The sequence below is a fragment of the Pipra filicauda genome, unplaced genomic scaffold (assembly GCF_003945595.2).
Source record: "Pipra filicauda isolate LSUMZ 115617 unplaced genomic scaffold, ASM394559v2 scaffold302_size1215360_pilon, whole genome shotgun sequence".
NCBI classification, from domain to species: domain Eukaryota; kingdom Metazoa; phylum Chordata; class Aves; order Passeriformes; family Pipridae; genus Pipra; species Pipra filicauda.
Window position 1 is genome coordinate 472,321 of NW_024104424.1, and position 19,612 is coordinate 491,932.

At 39.4% G+C, this 19,612-nt stretch overlaps 1 long non-coding RNA gene across 1 annotated transcript; it reads left to right on the forward strand.

The window, feature by feature from the left end:
- Positions 1–13,730: 13,730 nt before the first annotated feature.
- LOC120323631 lies at positions 13,731–17,169 on the forward strand. Its single transcript, XR_005564287.1, has 3 exons — positions 13,731–13,836; positions 15,748–15,879; positions 16,929–17,169. It is a non-coding gene; the product is annotated as an uncharacterized LOC120323631 (long non-coding RNA).
- Positions 17,170–19,612: the final 2,443 nt, after the last annotated feature.

The window sequence follows — 19,612 nt, forward strand, 5'->3', positions numbered from 1 at the left end:
ATACTTTGGCTTGGAAGGAACCTCTAGAGCTCACATAGTCCTGCAATGAGTAGGGATATCTTCAACTGGATCAGGTTGCTTAGAGTCCAATATGACTTGAATTTTTCCAGAAGCGGGGCATCCACAACTTCTCTGGACAAGACGTTCCCGTGTTTCACCACCCTCATCATAAAAAGCTTCTTCCTCGTATCTATTCCAATCCACCTTCTTGCAGTTTAAAACCATTACCCCCTCTCCTAAATTCTCTATCCCTACCTTTCCTTTTGGCTCTTTTAGGAACAAAACACTATCTTTTAGTACTACCTTTTTATTGTTTTCATCATTCACCAGCAGTATTTGATAGGATAAGTCTTTGTCTCTATGCAATATCAGTACTATTAAACACATGATGTGTGCTTATTTCAAAGATAAATTTTCCTGCGGTTTGTGCTTTTTTAGCATTATCCTCGTGGTACCGTTTTGGAAGAATGATTTGATATGGACTATTTAACAAATAGTCCATATCAAAACCAAAATCTGAAGCTGAGTTTGTCTTGCAGAGTTTATATCAGCGCTGGAGAAATGTGAGCTGAAAAAACATTCCCCTTGATATCCTGATTGTCAGCAATGATTGCAGAGGTTAGAAAATCTGAAAGCCAAAATTCAAATTTGCATTGTTTGAGAACATGTGACACCACTGAGAAACAATGAATGTGTTTGCAGGGTAAATTAGGGCTTTTAGTAAAACGTTAACCTTTAAAAAACCATGTGTTTGAACAGATTTTAATAGGAATAAACTTGCTCCCTGCTTTTTTTCATAGCTTTTTACTTAACTGTTTGGGTAAGATGCTTGTCCATGTGATTGATAGCAACGTCAGGATCAAAGTGATTAATGATATAAGTCAGTCTAATTTGAACTGGAGATAATGAAGGCTATGCCCACTTGCACAAGAGATATATTTGGCCCGGTGTCTTGTAATCATTGTATAGACAGGTCTGAAGAGTGAAATTATCCTAATTGCATTCTTGATTGTTTCATTTACAAGGTTCTAAATCAAGAAATATGCCAAGTCTTCCCTGTTTTCCCCCAGGTCTCCTTACTGACTGGTTTTGTGCTTCCTAGAGTAAAATTGTTGTTGTTATTATTTTTATTAGAAGGAGAAAGACTTTCCAGGACCTCACCTTTAAGACAGCTTGGGGAAATTTTTCTTTTGATCTTCATTTATTTTTTTACCCTTATGTAAACATGAATTTACATTCCATCCCATACTGGCAATCTGCCTTGTCCTTCTGAATTTTTATTTATTTGTCTCTCTTTCCCTGCTATCTTCTGGTTTCTTTTTCAGTAAAATTAACAAGCTCTTGCTTACACCACAGCCGAATTTGGGCCTCTGACTGATCCAAATATGCTTCTTGTTTCTGCATGTCCTTTGTGTCTGGCATGAATTCTGCTTTAACATTGCAATCAGCATTATAGATGATTAGAAAATCAAATTTTTCATTTAGAATGTTTCACAAAAAGCCAGTTTCTAGAAAATGCTTCCATTGAACCCTGTAGAAATGTTCCCATTTTCTCTGTGAAAGACTGAGATCAAATGTTTGGACTTTTTTTTGTATTTTGTTGAGACTTTGGTAAAAAAAAAAAGAAGAAACTTCATTAGTTGAATTGTTTTGAAGTGTAGAAATGATATGAGTGTAAAAATAGTCTTATATACTAAAATACCTTGCTTGTATATGTATTTTTATGGTGCTGGAAGGAGTTACTGAAGTATAGAAGTCAATATTACATTATATATTATCACAATGGATAAGAATAGTGCCTTGCTTACCACAGATTGATTTTGGCTTTCCTAAAGAACCACATTACAGAAATAGCCCTGATGAAGACTTGTATGGATTAACTTTGTTTTTCAAGTTTTGGCAAGCAATTTTATCTTAATGTTTAAAATAGTTGTCCCTTGATATTGCTTAAAATGTTCCTATAGCACGGTGGTCTATTCATTGCAAAGCATACTGCAAAAAAAATTGCAAATATAAGAGTTCTACATGATTTTAGTCACTTTACATCATAGTTTCTGTTGCTAGAGATTCAGGAACTATGAACAAAGTTTTATCAAAAAACCCAGGTAATTAGTTAGGAGGGATATAGAATCTATATATGATGTTGTGGTCTCTAAATAATGTCCTGCTCCTGTATTTCAGCTTTTTACAGTGAGTGGTGAGCCCTGTATACCCCAAATCAAGAGCAATTTTTGAAAATATTGGATTTTAAAAAATATTTTGAAACTATTGTATTTAAAAACTGTGGTGGTTTGAAATGAAAATGGGTTTTGCTTGTCTGCAGTGGTATAAATGAAATAATGGAAATCATCTGGTGATGTGGCAGAGGGAGGATCTTCTCTGACAAGGAATATGGTGGTAGCAGAGCAGAGTCAGATGGGGAGGGTGTTCCTGCCTCCCCCCCGCCCCAGCCACATTGCTGCAGTGCACAGTGGATGAAAAAACAGCAATACTTCTTTTCCTCAGTCCTTTCAGTGTATTCACTCTCTGCAGAAGATAATTCAGTGTATTATTTCTCCAGCTGATTAAAAGGAAATGTTCCCATGGACTGAGCGATCTGCTTGTAAAGGCATCACAGCAGACTGTGTGTGCCTTCTGTGGAGAAATCTAAGCCAGAACACATCACACCTGAGCTTTAGCTAAGCCTGGGGGATGAAAACACTGATTTGATCCTGAACCCAGCCCTGGCACAGAGATACACTCTGAAGAAAAAAACAACCTTGTACACTCTTCCTTTCTGTCTGTCATTCAAGCACATAAAGTGAATAAAGCACATTTATGTACATATTATGCAAACTGTTACAGCTGAGCTGACAATACAGCCTTTCTGGTGCTATTACTGAAGCTGGTGTTTGCTGTTCTCCTGTTTATTTTCCATAAAATTTAATACATGTGGGAGCCATCAGAACACAAACCCTGGCATTGTCAGCCTTCAGATGATGTTTTTGTCTCTTCCCAGCCTTTGTTACATTCAGAAAGCTGTGCAAATATCCATCAGTTCTCAAAGCCTCGCTGTGAGAAACCATAGGGAGGAGTTTCTGGCCTCTTTCACAGATGGGAAAATGAGGCAGGGTGAGAAAGGACCTGCTGAAGGTCATGTGCCCAACAGCGTCAGAAACTGGATCAGAACTCATAACCTGGCTCTTAAATTCCATTTGGGTTTGGGGTTTTGTTTGGTTTGTTTTTTTTTTTCCTTCAAAATCAGAGTCTTTTTGGATGAGATTAGTTGAAGTGACTGAGTTATCTTCAAAACAAATAACTGGGCAATCTGCTGTGCACTGTTCCATACCAATTCATATTGGATCATCCTGCTTCTTATATTTTCCAGTAGCCTAATATTATGCATTTAGCATTTATGCTGCAGTAGAACTTTGTAACTAAACCAACCCATTGCATTGGACTGTAGCCAACATTTCAGTAAATTGTACATGTCCCAAAACAGTGCAGCTTCATTTGTAGTGACTATTCCAAAAAGATCCCGTGATAACTCCTGATGTTTCATTTTGGATCTGGAGCCCCCTGTGTGCTGAATTCAGCTTTCCTTCAGATGTCCTGTGCAACCTCAGGGAAGTAATTTATTGCTTTCTGTCTTGTTTCTCTGTATCCAAGAAAGGGCACTAATGATTCTCTTCCTTAGAGGGCCTGGGTGAGTGTCTCAGTTTCTCTGATCAAGAGCTGAATAACTTGGAAAATTCATTTAGAGTTCTTCAAGAAAATAAACCAGGAAAAGGAGAATATTCTGTACAAGGACTAATGCCAGCACCTCTCTGGGTTTGCTATTTTTTTCCTCAATTTAATGTCATCCAAGAGAGAATGGTGAAGACTTACATCTACTTTATCTCCCTGGCCTGGATGTTCTAGACCTCTGATTGCATCCTGATGGTATGTGACTCTTTAATGTTGCAGTTTTGAACTAAATACCATTTTTTTTTTGCTTTTTATGTGATTCAGACTGGTGAAATCTTCTTCTGTAGTTCAGCGACAAAAGCAAGACCTGCCAAATTATTCAAAAATAATTAGAACAGATGGCAAAATATGGCATCTCAAACCTTCCAGAAAGAAACATTTAATGTCCTGATTACATTTCGTGGAATAAATGTTGACTGAGATAAGTGCAGTAAGGCACTTTTTAGAAGTGTATTGGCACTTTTTGTTTCCCACAGACAGAATTATTGTTTAGTTACATTAGTAGAGACATTGTGATGTAAATTTAAGACAAATTCCACAAACAAAATGATACAGATGGTAGCACCCGTATTCTCTAATTTCCAATTGCTTGCATGACCACCAAGAGAGAAGTAATCTGTCACAAGTGAGTTTGTGTTTATCATGTGTCTTTCTTTTTCACTGAAATGATTTTTAGTTCTTTCAGTCCAAACACCTGATGGAAATCTCTAGCCAAGGGAGTTGGTGAGGAGGTGAATCACACCCTGCAATCTGAAGCAGCTCTTTAGTTCCTTTTGGTTTGTCAGATCTTTCCAACTCCTGCTGTGAGGTGAAAGTGGATCAGCACCTGTGAAGAGGCTCTTCCATCACTGCATGGCAAGAAGTGGCCACTTCAATCCTGATTTTGAGGGCATTTCATCTTGCCAAGAGTTTAAAACTATAAAATAGTAGGAGGAAGGAAAGAAAAAGAAATTTTTTTCTGGCATTTTAATGGCTTTACAACTCACTTCAATAACATTTTCAGGCTTACAGGGTGAGAGAGTGGTAGAAATTCCCAAGGTGAGCGGTAACTGAAAATGAGAAAGGGGAAGATGAGTTATTTACTTCATCACTAACTTTTAGGAACTGCAATTCTGGGGAAAGAAACCAACACAAGATCTCCCACAGAAAGTGTTGGTGCTGTCAGCAATAGACCGATTCCATTCGTTCCAGTGCACTTTCAATCAGATTTCTTCTTTTACAGAAGAAATCTCATTTTATTTGTGGGATAGATGTAGGTGAAAAGATAAATTCTGCTTACTGCCATCAGCAGCATTTAAACCGTGGGGAGAGACTTTAGTTACTGAGTCCCAGAGGCAAAGAAGGAAAAAAACTCCTAGAAACTGGCAGTTCAAAAAAGATTAGGGAACTTCTTGTGTTTTAAAGAGCTGTGTTTATCTAACTGTGACACCATGGATGGAGCCAACAGCTACTTTATGAACTCTTTCTCATGATGGGAACACTGAAAGTGGAGATGATGGCAATTCTCTTTTTTTTTTTTTTTAAGTAAGGGGTTTCAGGAGCCTTAAAGGTTGTTGATAAGTTGAATTCTGTAAGGTTAGTAAAGAGTTTAATTTATTTTTCTTGATGCAAATAGATAACATGTCAGAATGAACCAAAGGGCTCAGGTGAATATTGTTAACCTACAGCTCAGAGTTTTAGTAATGAAAGAGGAGGTGATCCACTCAATGCAAGAGCTGTGGAGGTGAGAACTTTGACCAATTTCTAGTTCTTATCTTATTCCGGTGATACTTTGGCTAATTTTGGCTGATTCACGAGGTGCTGTGCTGCTCCAGAACTACTCTATGGAGAAAGGACATTTGAAAATGACAAGTTGCCAAAAGGAATGTTTTTGCGGGAATGTGTGTTACTTTGAGTCATATTTTTGGCAAGAAAATGTAGGTCTTGAAAAGGGAGGGTTAAACCTTTTATAAGGGAGAGCACTTTCAAGGCCCTGCTTTGAACTTCATGCAACACGCTAAGAACTGCAGAGTCTGCACATAGTATATATTGTGCTAAATACAGGAGAGTTGCCTATGGAAAATGAAGCAGCAGAGCTGACTGTTTGGCAGGGCAACAAGAGCATGTTTCCCAGGCCCTTGTGTTCCCAGTTTTCTCTGAATCAAGCACAGCTGGAAGTATAACCCAGATCTTCCATGTCTCAGGCAGGTGCTTTATCACCAGAAACTCAAAAGCTGCTGCACTGGTATGAAATGACCCCTCAGTCAAATGTCAAAACTTTGAAATATTTTCTTAAAATGACATCTTTTCTGTTATCCTGCAAGGTGTGGAGACAGAAATGAATTGCTTCAGGCTGGTTGTTTCATCCCCTGACAAACTGCAAAGACAGTGAAGGCACGGAAGACACCTTTGGTTTCCACCTATACAACCATGCACCTGGGAGGTAGCACAAGAGCTTTCAAAGCTCTCTGCTCCTCTGGCAGCAGAGAGGTGTAAAGGTGGAGACCCAGTCTCAAGCTGGGATACACCGAGCAACTCAAGTAATGAACTGATTTCAGAAGAAAATGCTTTAATGGAGAGTATACAGTAACACTCGAGCTTTTTGGAGCACTCGAGTGCTTTCACAGCTTGGAGTTTGTTTTGTCCTGGGTGGAGAAGTTGCTAAGAATCATCATCAGTAGGGATGCTTGTGTTATATTTACTTTTTCAGTAGTAAAATAGGGGAGATAACTGATGCTGCAGAAAGGTTCAGAAGAGCCAGAGGACATGGTATGTTGGAAGTCTGCATCCATTTTTGAGGCTGGTTAACTCATAAGTGTGTGACCAAAGTGCCTCTCTGCTATTCCTTAGGGCTACTGAGAGATGTCCTGTTACGAGGCTGGTGTGTGCTCTGGCATTAGGACACTTACCAACTAATGGTATTTGTATTCCAGCTTGGGCTGGAAGAAGATCATGTGAGGAGAGGTTCAGGTGGTGTTATCAGGAAGGAGGGTGGAAACTTGTCTCATGAGACTGCTATCAGGCATTGAGATGGGCTGTGGACAGAGTGAGATTTATGGGTCAGAGCTGAGCAGAGTGCCCAGGCTAAAAGGAACTGCTCATCTCTGTTACCACAGGGGCTGCGACTCAGAACAAATCCAGGGGTAGTTGTGTGAGGGAGTGTAGTGGTTTGGACCTTGTTTTCCCCAGAGGCTAAGAGAAGTGGTAGACCCCAAGGGGTGGAAACCCCTGGAAGTTTTGAAGTTCTGCCCAATGGGCGCTCCTGCAGAAATGTAAACATACCACAACCAGACCGGAAAAGAAGAGTTGTAGTTTGGTTGTAGGAGAGGTGGCCATGTTGTAGAGCCACGAGGTAGGGGCTCTGAGCCCCTCTGGGGCCTCCCAGCCCCTGGCTGGGGGCTGCAGGGACCTGGAACAGCATAAAGCTGGGCTAGGTGCCTGTAGTTATGCCGGGAGATGTTTTCTCCATGGGCACAGAGCAGCAGCCGACACTGACCAGAGAAACGGTGGCAGAGAGCCAGAGATAAGAACCTGAACTGGAGGAACAGCAGAAGCAACATGCAGCACTGCAGAGGAGACTCCTGGAAGGAGAGCCGAGGAAAGGAGAGCCAAGAGACAGAGTTCTGGGGGTAAGATTGTACCACACTCCCCCAAAACTCCCTTGAGACCCCTCTTGGAGAAGAGGGACATGGACTCCTATTTTGGAGAGCAGTTTTGGACATGCAGCACCAGAGAGAGAGAGGAGCTGTGAAGCTCAGAGCGTCCCGGAGCTGGACCGGGACGGCCAGATGGAATGCAGGGGGAGTTGACCTTGGCTCTTCCCCCCCTTGCACTGCTGCCACGGTGGCAGCCTGAGAGACAGGGCACAGAGGCCCTGCAGGAGATACCAGACCGTCACGAAGACCCCCCTGTGTCTTCGTGATATGACGTGGTGAAACGACCTTGTCTGGGGTTACGAAGCCCACGGAAGACCCCTCGGTTGTGAGGCGATGGGGCTGAGAGAGGCTTGGATACCTCCCTCGTGGATGCTGGCAGAAAGCCAGCTATCAGCTGCTGCATGCATGAGATGAGGAGAACCTGCTGCCTCAGAAGATGCTGCTGTTCAGAGACTGGAAGGGATCTGTCCTTCTTTCCCTCCTGGACCTTTATTTGGAGGGGAGAGGAGATCTGATCCATTGTAAATATATATGTCATGGTAGAGATAGTTTGTGATCATGTGTATAATGTGATATGGTATTTATTTGTACAGTCATTGTAATATATTCCCTTTTCCCCACTTTGAGTCTGGTGTGTTTTGTCTGGAAAAACCCATCTCACATTAGGTTGAGATGTGGGAGGGGGAATGGAGCTAGGGAATTGGATTTTGGGGCTATCTCAAACCATGACAGGGAGAAATAGCTCACCCTCATAGCTGGAGCAAGATGAATCTGACTGCATTTCATTTCTCTATTATTTAACTTTAGGAGACTAAATTGATGCTGAAATGATGTAACGTGTAGCAGGAAAGCTGACACCACTAACTGCACTTTTGGTTTTCAGTGTAACAGCTTGGTTACACCGAGCTTGGTCCGAGTGGCAACCGAGTGGCAAGTTTCAGACTCTGGAGACACCATGTGAAATGGTGCAGTGTACACACAAAGCATGCTGTCAGGTTGGGGTTTTATTTTTTTTTAGGGTGTTTAATTATTGTGTTACCATGCTTGAAAAGTGCTTGCATTGTTTCCTGAAACCTAGAGTGAGTCAAGACAGTTGCCAAACTAACATCACCTCTACATTTCACCAAGTCACCGTAATGGAACTGCCTTGCCCTTAATGTCTTAAAAGAGTAGTGAAATGGAATTTTACTTCAGAGAAGAAAATAAGTGCAGGTTCCAAATAGGACCGGATTTTGTGCCGTTAAGTGGATTATACTCCTGTCAGAGTACTCCAGATTTTACAGACACAAATCTGAATTTAACATATGGCCTCAGCCCTAGGCCAGGCTCCTATTTGAATTATTCCAGACTTGTAGGTAGAAAGCTGTGCTCCAAACACGAATCCAATTACCAGCGGCAGTCAGGCAATTGAACAGCTACAGAAGAAATACTCTAAAAGACAGAGGGGGAGGGAAGTAGGGGGAGGAGTGGGGAGAGGACTGTGATTGGTGTGGTAATCAAGAAGAGAAGGTCAATTGTAATAGAACAGGCTGGTTTAGAAGACAAAGCTAGTGCAGGATGCCTTCCACTCTGTTGAGGGATGCTATCAACAGATCTGCTGCTTTCATTACAAAAAACGTCACTAACTGACAAGCTGAATATAGGCAGGGAAAGAAGGGCTTTTGATGGATCAGGTGATTAAAACCCAGACTGCAGACGAGCAATTAACAAACGCCAAACTGATGACCTGTACAGGAACTTCAGTATGTGAGGGGAGGAATGGGAAAGGTGCAGCAGTGAGCACACACACATGCAGCTGGTTTTGATTGATGACACTGAATAGGCTTTTATGTGTTTTCTACTCCTGTGAGCGACTGAATAGAAACACCAAAAATGCCCATTGTCCCCAGAAAGCACATGGTTTCGTTAACACTTTTATTGGGATTTAAGCAGCCAGCATTCTGCTTTTCTAGAGGCAGCAGGACTAGAAATGAATACCTATTGATCACCCTTTTATGATGACTGTGTGCAATAGCTGTTCAGAGCCTGGTTTGAAGTGTCTGCTGTGTCAGTGCACAAATGCACCCATTATACATTTCAGCTGCTCATTTACTGACAGCAGCCTGGGCAGCTGACACCAACATTCCCAGAAAATTGCTTACTTTTTTATCCCTTCCTCATCTCACAAGATGAGGACTTTTGAAAAATCTGAGGGTATACTTTCTGCTAGGATTGCAATATATCAGCTAAGTCTTCAAGTGCGTTTCCCCAGCCTACAGATGAGCCTATAAATCAGAAAGAAAAAGGTTTTGGATACTTAATGTTTGTTTTACTGCTGTTTGCATAATGTTATATGTGATTCTTGAGATACGGCAAATGAGCTAATACTTTCATCGGTTTTAAATACTGGCACTTATCAATTACAAGAATTGATTGCCACAAAGCTTCTAGAAAAGTGAAAATTCAATTTATGCTTGAAAGAAATGCTATGGATTTCTTCAACTGTTTCTGAGATTTTAATCATGTTATTTGTTCCATATAAGGTGCTAGACTACAACTTTTAAGGAGAAAATACGAAAACCTACAGGCTTGGTTGGAAACATCTCTATTTTCATTTCAAAAGAACCAGCTTTTAAAAAATTGGGGCATCAGAAGTTATGGCGAAATGTCAAAAGCTATTTATTCTATAAAAGCATATGGTGTTAATGTATCCATCAGTGCTGATAAATCCATCATGGCTTAATCTGTTGTGCTCAGTGTGGTAACAGGACAAGAAACAGCCATCTGCTTACCGTATTTGATTGCTGTTTCTTTGCACAAATACAGTCCTGCTTCCAGCACTTAAGAGTGATTAGCTGTAACTTATGGAGCTCGCTGTGACATACCCACTGAGTAATTACTGGAGAAAGCAATCGCAAGAGCATATGAACAGGGGGCCAAATTGTTAGCGGCTCCATTTGTGACAAGTTTAAGGTCTAACAAATCTCCCTCCACGTGTGCCATAAGGGAAAGGAGAAAGGGCAGAGCACAATCTGTAAAGGACGGGGATGTCTGTTACAGATATTTTCCAAAGCCTGCTCCGCAAAAGCTTGAAAAGTCTGATTTCCTAGCCCTCCAAGCCCCCAAGGCAAAACAGTCCTTGATTAAAAAGGGGGAAAAAATTTAATTGCTCTTTCTTTCACATTCCTATCTCAGTAATTTATTTTTCCAGTAGTTGCACAGGCTCGGGGATAGGGGGCTTTGTGCTGTGACTCCCCTCATCGGGCAGTCACAGTGGTGGGTGCAGACACGACAAAAGCTTCTGTCCCAATGCCTTAATAGGTTATTTTATTTAGTGTGTTAAAAGGGGCTAGTTCTCCAAAGTCTTTCTTGAAATTACTCCTTCGGAGAGACCTACTCTCAAAATTGAACCTCCCTGCATCCCTACCCTGTCTTGGAATTTTCCTCACCCAAATGTTTGTTTATAGAGGGGCAGATTAAATGTGCAATGAAAGAAAATCGATTTAGCAGAACAAAGATATTCAGACTCCAAGCACCAGTTCTGTCCTATTTTAAGGTCTTAAGTGGGATTTGAGGTTTTCTCAGAACTACTTATGGTATTTTGAGCAATTTTCTTTTTGATTAGCTGTAGCTAGTACCTTTTTCCTTTTGTAGCATTTTACTACCTACTCTGACCAAAAACCCCAGATCTCCTCCTTTCCCCTCTTCCTTTCGCTCTAAGGGATAATTAAAATGAAACTTCATATTGCCTGCCACTGGGATTTCCTCCAAAAAGAAAAGGCTTAACCGTGACTTTAGAGCCTGACATAAAAATGGACTTATTTGGGATGCATGATGTAGCTTTTTGAAGTGCTTTGGGACACATGAGAGATTCTGCATCTCACACAACTAACAACAGGTAGCACACACTCAAACCAGGAAAAAAGAAAACACCAAGAGTTGCAGTGAGTTTTGCCACTGGCAAGGAGATGGAGCTTTTCACATTAAAAGAAATACTTACGATTTCCATTCCAGAGGAATTTTCTCTGGTTGCTCATTTGTAGCCAGACAAGACCCTGTGTGTGTGGGACGGTCTGTGTGGGGATGTGTCTCAGCCTGAGAGCAGCCTCTCAGGTGTCCTCATTCAAAAAGGCAAGAACTATTGCCCTTTTTGTAATGTGGACATTTCAAAATGACAAGGTAAAACTGAGCAGGAGTTCTGGTGGCAGAATTCATGTGTGATGGTTTCCCCAAACGCATCCTCATTCTGCCTTCTGGGAAGCTCTTTTCATTCCAAGTAGCTGAATTTTCTTTCCATGCCATGACTTGTTGCAGCGCTAATTACATCTTTGCTTTAAGAGCTGGAATCACCAATACAGAGTAATTGTGTTGTTCTTTACCTTGACTGAGAAATGGTGACTTTTGTTTGCTGCTGTTGACTGGATTTGTGCCAGAGCCATACAGAAAATTAAATATTATATATCTCCCATATAACCCTGGCTAGTTTAGATTCAAAGTAATTGCTTCTAGAGTAATTGATTTACATCTACAGCCAATATTTCTGTGTGGCTTTTGTTGTTTTAATTATCTAATGATCCGATTGTGCAAGCAATACAGGATAAAGACTTCATGTTTATTTCATTTTGCATCACAGAAAGTCAACAATTTGAGAAGCGGGGGTTCGCAGTCCAACTTACAAAGGGCCTTTTAACCTGGACATCTATTCGACCTGCACAACTCAACCCTCACATGACATTTTTATATACAAACATTACATGTAAGAAACATCCTCTATTGTGCTGCAAGTAAATACCTAATGTCCCCATTTTATATGTGATCATAGGATTTGCTTTTTATCAAGGGAATAGATTTGTTCATTGTTTTGTTTTCTCAATCAAGATTGAGAAAAGACTGCCTGAGTTTGTGTTGTTTTTTGTTGTTTGTTTTTTTTTTTTTTAATTGGTTGGTTGGGATTTTTTTGTGTTTTGTTTTTTGTTTCATTTTGGTTTGTTTGGTTTGGTTTTCTTTGGATTATTTGTTCTAAATTTGTTTGTTTTATTTATTTTCTTTTTTTTTCTTTTCCCTAGTAATACTGTGATTTGATGTCGTTTGACTGTGCCTGTTTTCAAAGTCTGACTACAGCATTTGAGGACATAGGAATCAGTTCTCAGCTAACTACTTTAGCTAGTTTGTTATTAATTTGCGATGCAACCTCTTCCAATCTAGTAAATTTGTGTCTATGCCATGCCAATGACAGTGAAAAATTAAGTAGGAAGGACTTAGGAGCTATGGAAGCATGAAAGATGATGCTACAGTTTTATTCCACAATTGCTGGCTGAATTCATTAGAATCACTCTTTAACACACATTTCAGGAAGGGATTGACAAGGCATTTGTTCCCACCAATATCCTAAGTAATCTTTCTTTTGTTGCTACAAGGGGAGAATGAGAATAAAATGCTGAGAATTTTGCACCACTGGAGGATGTTTGTGGGTAAGATTCAGTATGTGGTTGTCAGAGTCACTGAATTTCATCTGATTCCTTCAGATTATGTTTCTGTTAAATTAGAGATTTGGTGCTATTTTCCCCCTTTGTGTCTTTCTCCCTCTCTCTCACATGCTGCAGGTTTTTGTTGCTTACACAGGAAGAAGGATCCAGGTGTAGTTTACACCAATATCGGACCTTTCAAAGTGACCCAGTGCAGGTTTTCCAGGGACGCCATATAACCTTACTGCTATTTAATTTATTTGGCCTTTTAAGTAGCTGTTGTAAGTTACTTTCACCAAACTATCCTATATAGTGCCCCTGCCTGATAATTACAACCGTATTATTATTATTTTGGTAAATATTATTTTTTGTGTTGTTTTCCATGGCTATATATTGTACATATTGTTTTATAACCTTACAAACTGCTTCAGTGATTGTAAAATCCTTGAGACTTAGAGTCTGAAATAGAGTCACACTGTGCTTTTGAAAAAGTTATTCTCTTTCCATAGTCATTTGTCAGGTAATCGATTTAAAGGCCTTCTATACTACCCTTTAAATGTGTAAGCGTAATTCCTATAAGCATTAATAGGATTTACATTTCCTATTCACCAGAGACCATATTCTTTAACTTGCTTCTTTCTTTCAATACACAGGTAACAGCAATCAGGCATAGAGTAAAATACTACAGTATATTTGCAAATATTTTCAATATTTGATTTTAAGAACTTTACCTTCAGATTTATTTGAGTCTGAGAAGCATAAAAACACAAAGGCATTGTTTTGATCTCATCTCTTTCTTGATAACATGGCACTCTCTCTAAGTTTTATTTCATAACTAATACATTTAGAGAGACAGAAAGCTGACTCTTCGTATTGATTACCCACCCCAGGGAAAAGGAGTCAGTGGATTAAGATTCTGACGTGGGAATCCAGGGTCATTCCTGAGGAAGCTGCTGTTAAAGCAACCATCCAGGCAAATTAGAGGATGGCAAATTAAGTGGAGAGATGGGAAGGGTGGCATCCAGAGAACGGTGAGTAAGCAAAGAACTGCAAACCAAACTCAGAAACCTGTGAGCACACTGAAAACAAAACCCCAGCAGTTTTAAGGAGAAAAATTTTGAAACACATTCTTAAAAATCCTGGATTAAAGAGAATTAATTTCCCCCTCCAGCAAGTGGGCACATTGTACATATTTCTGCTGTCTTACCTTGATGCTGAAATTTGCCCTGACATCTGGAGCCTACTGCAGTATTCAGATTTTAGTATTTAAAAAAGAGAAAAATTTTTCCATTGTGAGGAAAATCTTTTGAGTTCCAGCCTCACTTTTGCATAGGCTGGGGGTTCCTGAGGAGGACTGAACTTTAGCAGATATTCGGGACAGTGTGTGCGGGAGTAAAGAACAAGGGGAGCTCAGGTGCTATTAAAATTGTACAGAGACAATGTTCAGACTTCAGCAACGCTCTCACACACACAGCACTGACAACTTTCTAGAGACTCTATTTAGTAAAATACACTTGCAGGGTTATCAGAACTTCAGAACCTGCCAACACAAAACCACTGAAAGCCATAGTGTTTTTGTAGCATAACAATTTCACAGTCATTTTCAGCCACGTTTACTTGATATCATATATGGTTATTTAAGAGCAGCTTACTTTTCTTTTGGTGCACAGAGGTAAAAAAAAGAAAAGGTATTTTCTAGCTGGTTTTCTATCCTTGCCTCAGAGCTTGACTGATCATTTCTTTCATCAGGGGTCATCTGTGCTTCTAAAAATGAAACCTGTGTGGCCGTTGTTTGTTCAGTTGTTGCATATTAGCTCCTCAGTGGTTAAAAAGATCTGAACAAATAAGAGGGCTTACCCTACATTATATTACCCTTTATTAGTAGGAAATTGAAGTCTAGAGATTATTATTAAGCTTCAGCCACCGAAGGCTACCCATACACCGATAAAGACCCCTCGAGCTGACCCTTGATCAAGCTGCATTAGAGGGATTTTACCCTTGTTACTAATTAAATAAACAGTTCTGATGGTATTATTCTTCCTCATAACCATTCCATGACATCAGCTCTCTGGGCACTCCCAGACAAAGAGAATCAGGTTCCTTTTGGAGCCTCGGTGGTGTATTTAGGGCCTGACACTGGGCCATCCCTGGCCTGCCTGCCCTGTTATGTTTAACACACGGGTGGATCGTGTGTCAAAGGGCTTCTCATTGAAGTTTGGGCAGAATAAGGACAAGGTTTCCAATCAAATAGAAACTTTGCGGATTTTGTTTTCCAAATGGAAAAAAAAAAGCAATTTAATTTTTGCCTTGGTGTGCCAGAAAATACAGAAGGAAACAGCTTGATAAGTCTGAGAAGCCCAGACATCTAAAAAGAGGGTATTTGGGTAACTTTGGTGCCTTTCCACTGCTGAACTCAGATTTTTGCTAAGAATGCATCTTTACAGACACATTTCTTCACTTCAGGGTAGGAATAAGGTTAAGAACTCTTTAATTTTTACTCTGTTTTGAATGGAAATTTCATTTTGAAGGGCATAATCTCTCTGCCAATGTCACCTAAAAGCAAATAAATTCCAAGCAGAGTATTTATTATTTTCTGGAACAAATAGTCATCTCAACTTTAAACAGATAGAGTTCACTGGAAAGAAAATAGAGATGGATCTGGGGTTTATTTTGTTTTTCTGATTTTGTCTGTGTGAAGGAAGCCCTGAGGTTTACACAGAGCTATGGTCAAACCAGAAGGTCCAGTCTGGATAACAGAAATTCTTGTCACTCAGGATGACATAAAGGATCACCTCATCCCTCCACTCTGGACTCCACTGCCTTCCAGTCCTGAATATGGAGAACATATGAGGAGGAGCCAGAATCCGTGTTCACATAATCAAAATAAATAATCAGCTTTTTCCAGCATAATCAATTTTTTTTTTTTTTGTTCTTTGGTACAGTGTGCTCTTGGAGAAGACATACGGGCCAGAGCCTTGGTTCTCCAACTAATAAGGATCTTCAAGATTTCAGCTTCAAGAAGAAATAAAGAGAAAGTAAAGATAAAAGAAGTCCTAATTTAGCTAATAAAGAAGGTGCCATTAGTTATTTTTTTTTGGTTGCTTCACAAATCAAATATCTTTATGACTTAAGTGAAATGAATCTTATCTGAATTGGAATATTTTCAAATAAAAAATTGTTTAATTCAAATGTTAAAATTTCTGGCAACAAAAAAACCTGCTTCCAGTTTTTGGCAATTTGTTCCTGTTGCTAATTCTCCTCAACATAAAAGGATTTGTTGCCTATCCTATACTTCTTTTTTTTAATTAGGGTTCGCTAATTATTTTTCTTATGCTTTTTAATTAATTAGTTAATCAACATCCTCATCAGCAGGGCACCGTCCTGCAGTATCATCCAGCCAGGCCTTGTCTGGCAGGAGGGCTCAGCTCTGCCTGGATGGTGGTCAGTTCCAGTCCGGTCTCACCCACCCTGACACCTCCTTTTGCAATCATCTATGGCAAGAGAGAGGGCAGACCCTGCTCTCCGTCTTCCAGAATATATATTTTTATTAGCCTTTAAATTTAAAGGCTCGCAAAATGTATTTTTCAAAGCAGCTGGCACCGCTTAGGAGTTGTAACATTTTAAAATTCTCGGTGAAAGATGGATTTGTTGGAAAATTACTAACAATCTATAAATCTTCATAAAACCAGGATCAATTCTGAAGTAACTCTGTTTATTTTATTGCTCATCTGTGTCACGGTAGCTCTTGATGACACAGAAACTTGAAGTGCAAGACAAATTTTGTTTGTCAAACCCTATAAATTGTCATTAGCAGTGCTTGGAAATTTTTCTTTGAAGTGCCTTCTACTAGAAAATGAAATCTTGTGGGAAGCAAAGCATTTTGTAGAAAAGTCAAATAAGATCACTTTTTTTTTTTTTAGGAGAATGGCTAAAACAGGCAATCTTGAAGTTGTTTTATTTGTATTTCTGTAATAAATTTTTTTCTTCAATTTTTTGTTACCGTTTTTATAACATGTTGTTTTATTAAGGCTTAAAAATTTAATAAGGGGTTTTTCATTTCATAAAAGCTAAATTTGTGTCTATTATAAATGCATTTTTAACTTTTTTGTCTGGATTATTGCAGGCTCTCTGCAGGGACCAGTCGTGCTATGCTGCGTGTGAGATTGTTCCTCCTGCAGCTTCCTCACAGTTTTCAAGAGGCAAAACAAGCTTCAGACATGAGAATATAAATTCCCTTATGGATAATGTATGGGGAAATTAAGGTTATACTGGAGATCACAGGAAATCTACAGGTATCAGCCCAGGTTTTGCTCTGTTGCAGTTCCATTTTTAACTCTATTTACAACCTTCCTCTGGGAGGTGGTGTACCTACACATCCTTTGAGACAGAATTGTTTGTTTTCAATTTTCATTTGATCATTCATCTGTTTTTTGTTTTTTTCTTCTTCTTTTTCTTCTAAGATAAGGATTTCTACAGAAGAACCAGCATTTACTCATTGATAATTACCAGAATTTGGTATCTGAGATACCAGTGCAATGATTTCATGGTATGCAAGTTGCCCTTTGAATAGCAACTGTCATAATCAGGTAGGGATAAAAGTGAGACAAGACAGGAAAATGCCTTCTCCAGAGGCATCACATTTTAACAAGGATCATCAGTCTGTATTTTTCACTAGCTTAAAACTGAGCACATAGATTATGTCGGATGAGGACATAAATTCTTGCTCCGTGCTATACTGTGTCATAGGATAATGTCATGCAGTTTATACTTACATCCTATAAATGTCAGACTCTGTCACAGTGGAGAAGAGAAGTTGCCTTGTCCCAGGCTAGCCTGAACCTTCCTTTCTTTCTTTTTTTTTTTTTTTTTTTTTTTTAATTCTCTTTTCTCTTTGCTGGAGAAGAAAACCCCCTGCACAGGGTGACCTCACAGCCCAAGTGGAATGTGCATGTAGGACACATCCCACGTTCTGCTCCTGGGAAATTTGGTGCCCTCCATGTAAATCCCTGCTTGAAATACAGCTGGGCTGTGAGCTGACGTGACTGATGAAATGTTGTGAAGCCAGAATGAATCACAACAAGGTAGTTATAAGGGACGGGAGAGTGTAAATAAATCAAAGCAGAGATATTAAAGCAATCTTTTAACCCTAACATTTCAGAGAAAGTGAAAGAGGTGCAGAACAATATTGGAATAGTTTTTCTGAGTTTTCTGTGTGTCTGTTGTTAAGAAGTCCTCCAGGAAATCCTCCAAAAAAGAGCACATTCTCTTTGGAAGAGCTCAGAAGTGCTTTTCTAGAACATTAGTGCTGGGTTCACACATTCAGTATAAAGTAACATTTGCTGTATTTCTTATGAATGGGAGAAATCTCTTTTCCTAAGATTTTCTCATAGGAATGGAGTCTACTGGAAATAGGAATTGAACAGTTGTATATAATTACAGAGATTTTATTAAGTGTGAAGAAATAAGTTGTTTGGTTTTGGATCTGGATCCTTCAACCTCTAATCCAGGAGAAAGCTCATTGCAGTTCTTCAGGTTTGATTTACAGTTCTGTATTACTTTAGGTTAAGGCTCTGTCCTGCTTAACTGCTGCACTTTGAAAAGCACAAGGTATGGAAAAAATAAGCAAGCACACAAGTCACATTTATAGCAGTTACACAAATATGTTGTTTTACTTGACTGAGTATCTCAAAAGCAACAACAGTTCTGACTATCTCCTGTATCCTCATGCTGTGTTAGGTCAGTAAATGTCTTACATTTCCTTTTACTTTTCAGCTTGTTTGAGAACCTATGTCCAAATATAGCAGACAGACTTAAAACTACAGGACTTTGCTATAAAGGCAGGTGTTTGTTGATTTATATACATATAAAAATATATATGCCTGTGTTTCTCCAGGCAGCATGCATGGGTGGTTGGCAGGGGCTTTTTAATAGCTTCAATATCTTCATCTATGTTTTCTTCTTATCCTTCAGATACTGAACTTTTGCTTTTATCTGCTTTATCCTGTAATGAGATTGGCTTTTGCCATCTGTTAATTTGAGTCCATTTCCAGCTAAATCATTTGCGGAAAGAATTTGGGTCTCACCACCTTGGATTTTAGGAGAAATTCAAAGAGAGAATTTGCATTAGTTGTGTTGCTGTTTCCTTCCCTGCAGGGCTGGCCTTATAATTTCTTCTTTGCAGGAAATGTTCAGTGATTTTGTTGTACCTTTTTAGCTCTTTGGAACAACAATGAAAAAAAATTATATTTTGTAAATACAATAAACAGACTTTCCAGAGGAGATGATTTAGGTTTCCTTTCCAAGATCAGATGTTGACTTCAACCCAAGAGGCTTAAAAAGGCCTATGGATTTTATGCAACATTTTCAGTTATTGAGGTGGGATGATTACCAAGAAACTCAAATAACAGGAGAGAGGAAAGACCTTGCCGTATATAAACTATCCAAAAACTAAGAGTTAGTTTATGATCATGAGGAAACCCATATGTTTTGAGTTACTTTAGTTGCCTGTAACAGTTTGTACGTTATTGGCTTCATTTATTTATTGTGTTGGCCTTGGTGCATTAATGCTTCATAGACCTGTATAGTAAGTGATGATTGACAGATGTTTTAAGGCCCTGATTCAAGAACGTATTTTGGCTCATGTTGATGCCTATTCAGGTGAAAATCAAGTAAGTTAATGCCCTGCCTTGGATGGAGTGAAGCATGTGCTTAAATGCCTTCATGAATCATGATCTGAATAATATTCTCTCAAGGTAAACCAAACACATTCCTTATTTTTTTCACAGTGAAAAAGGTAGATCCTCAGGC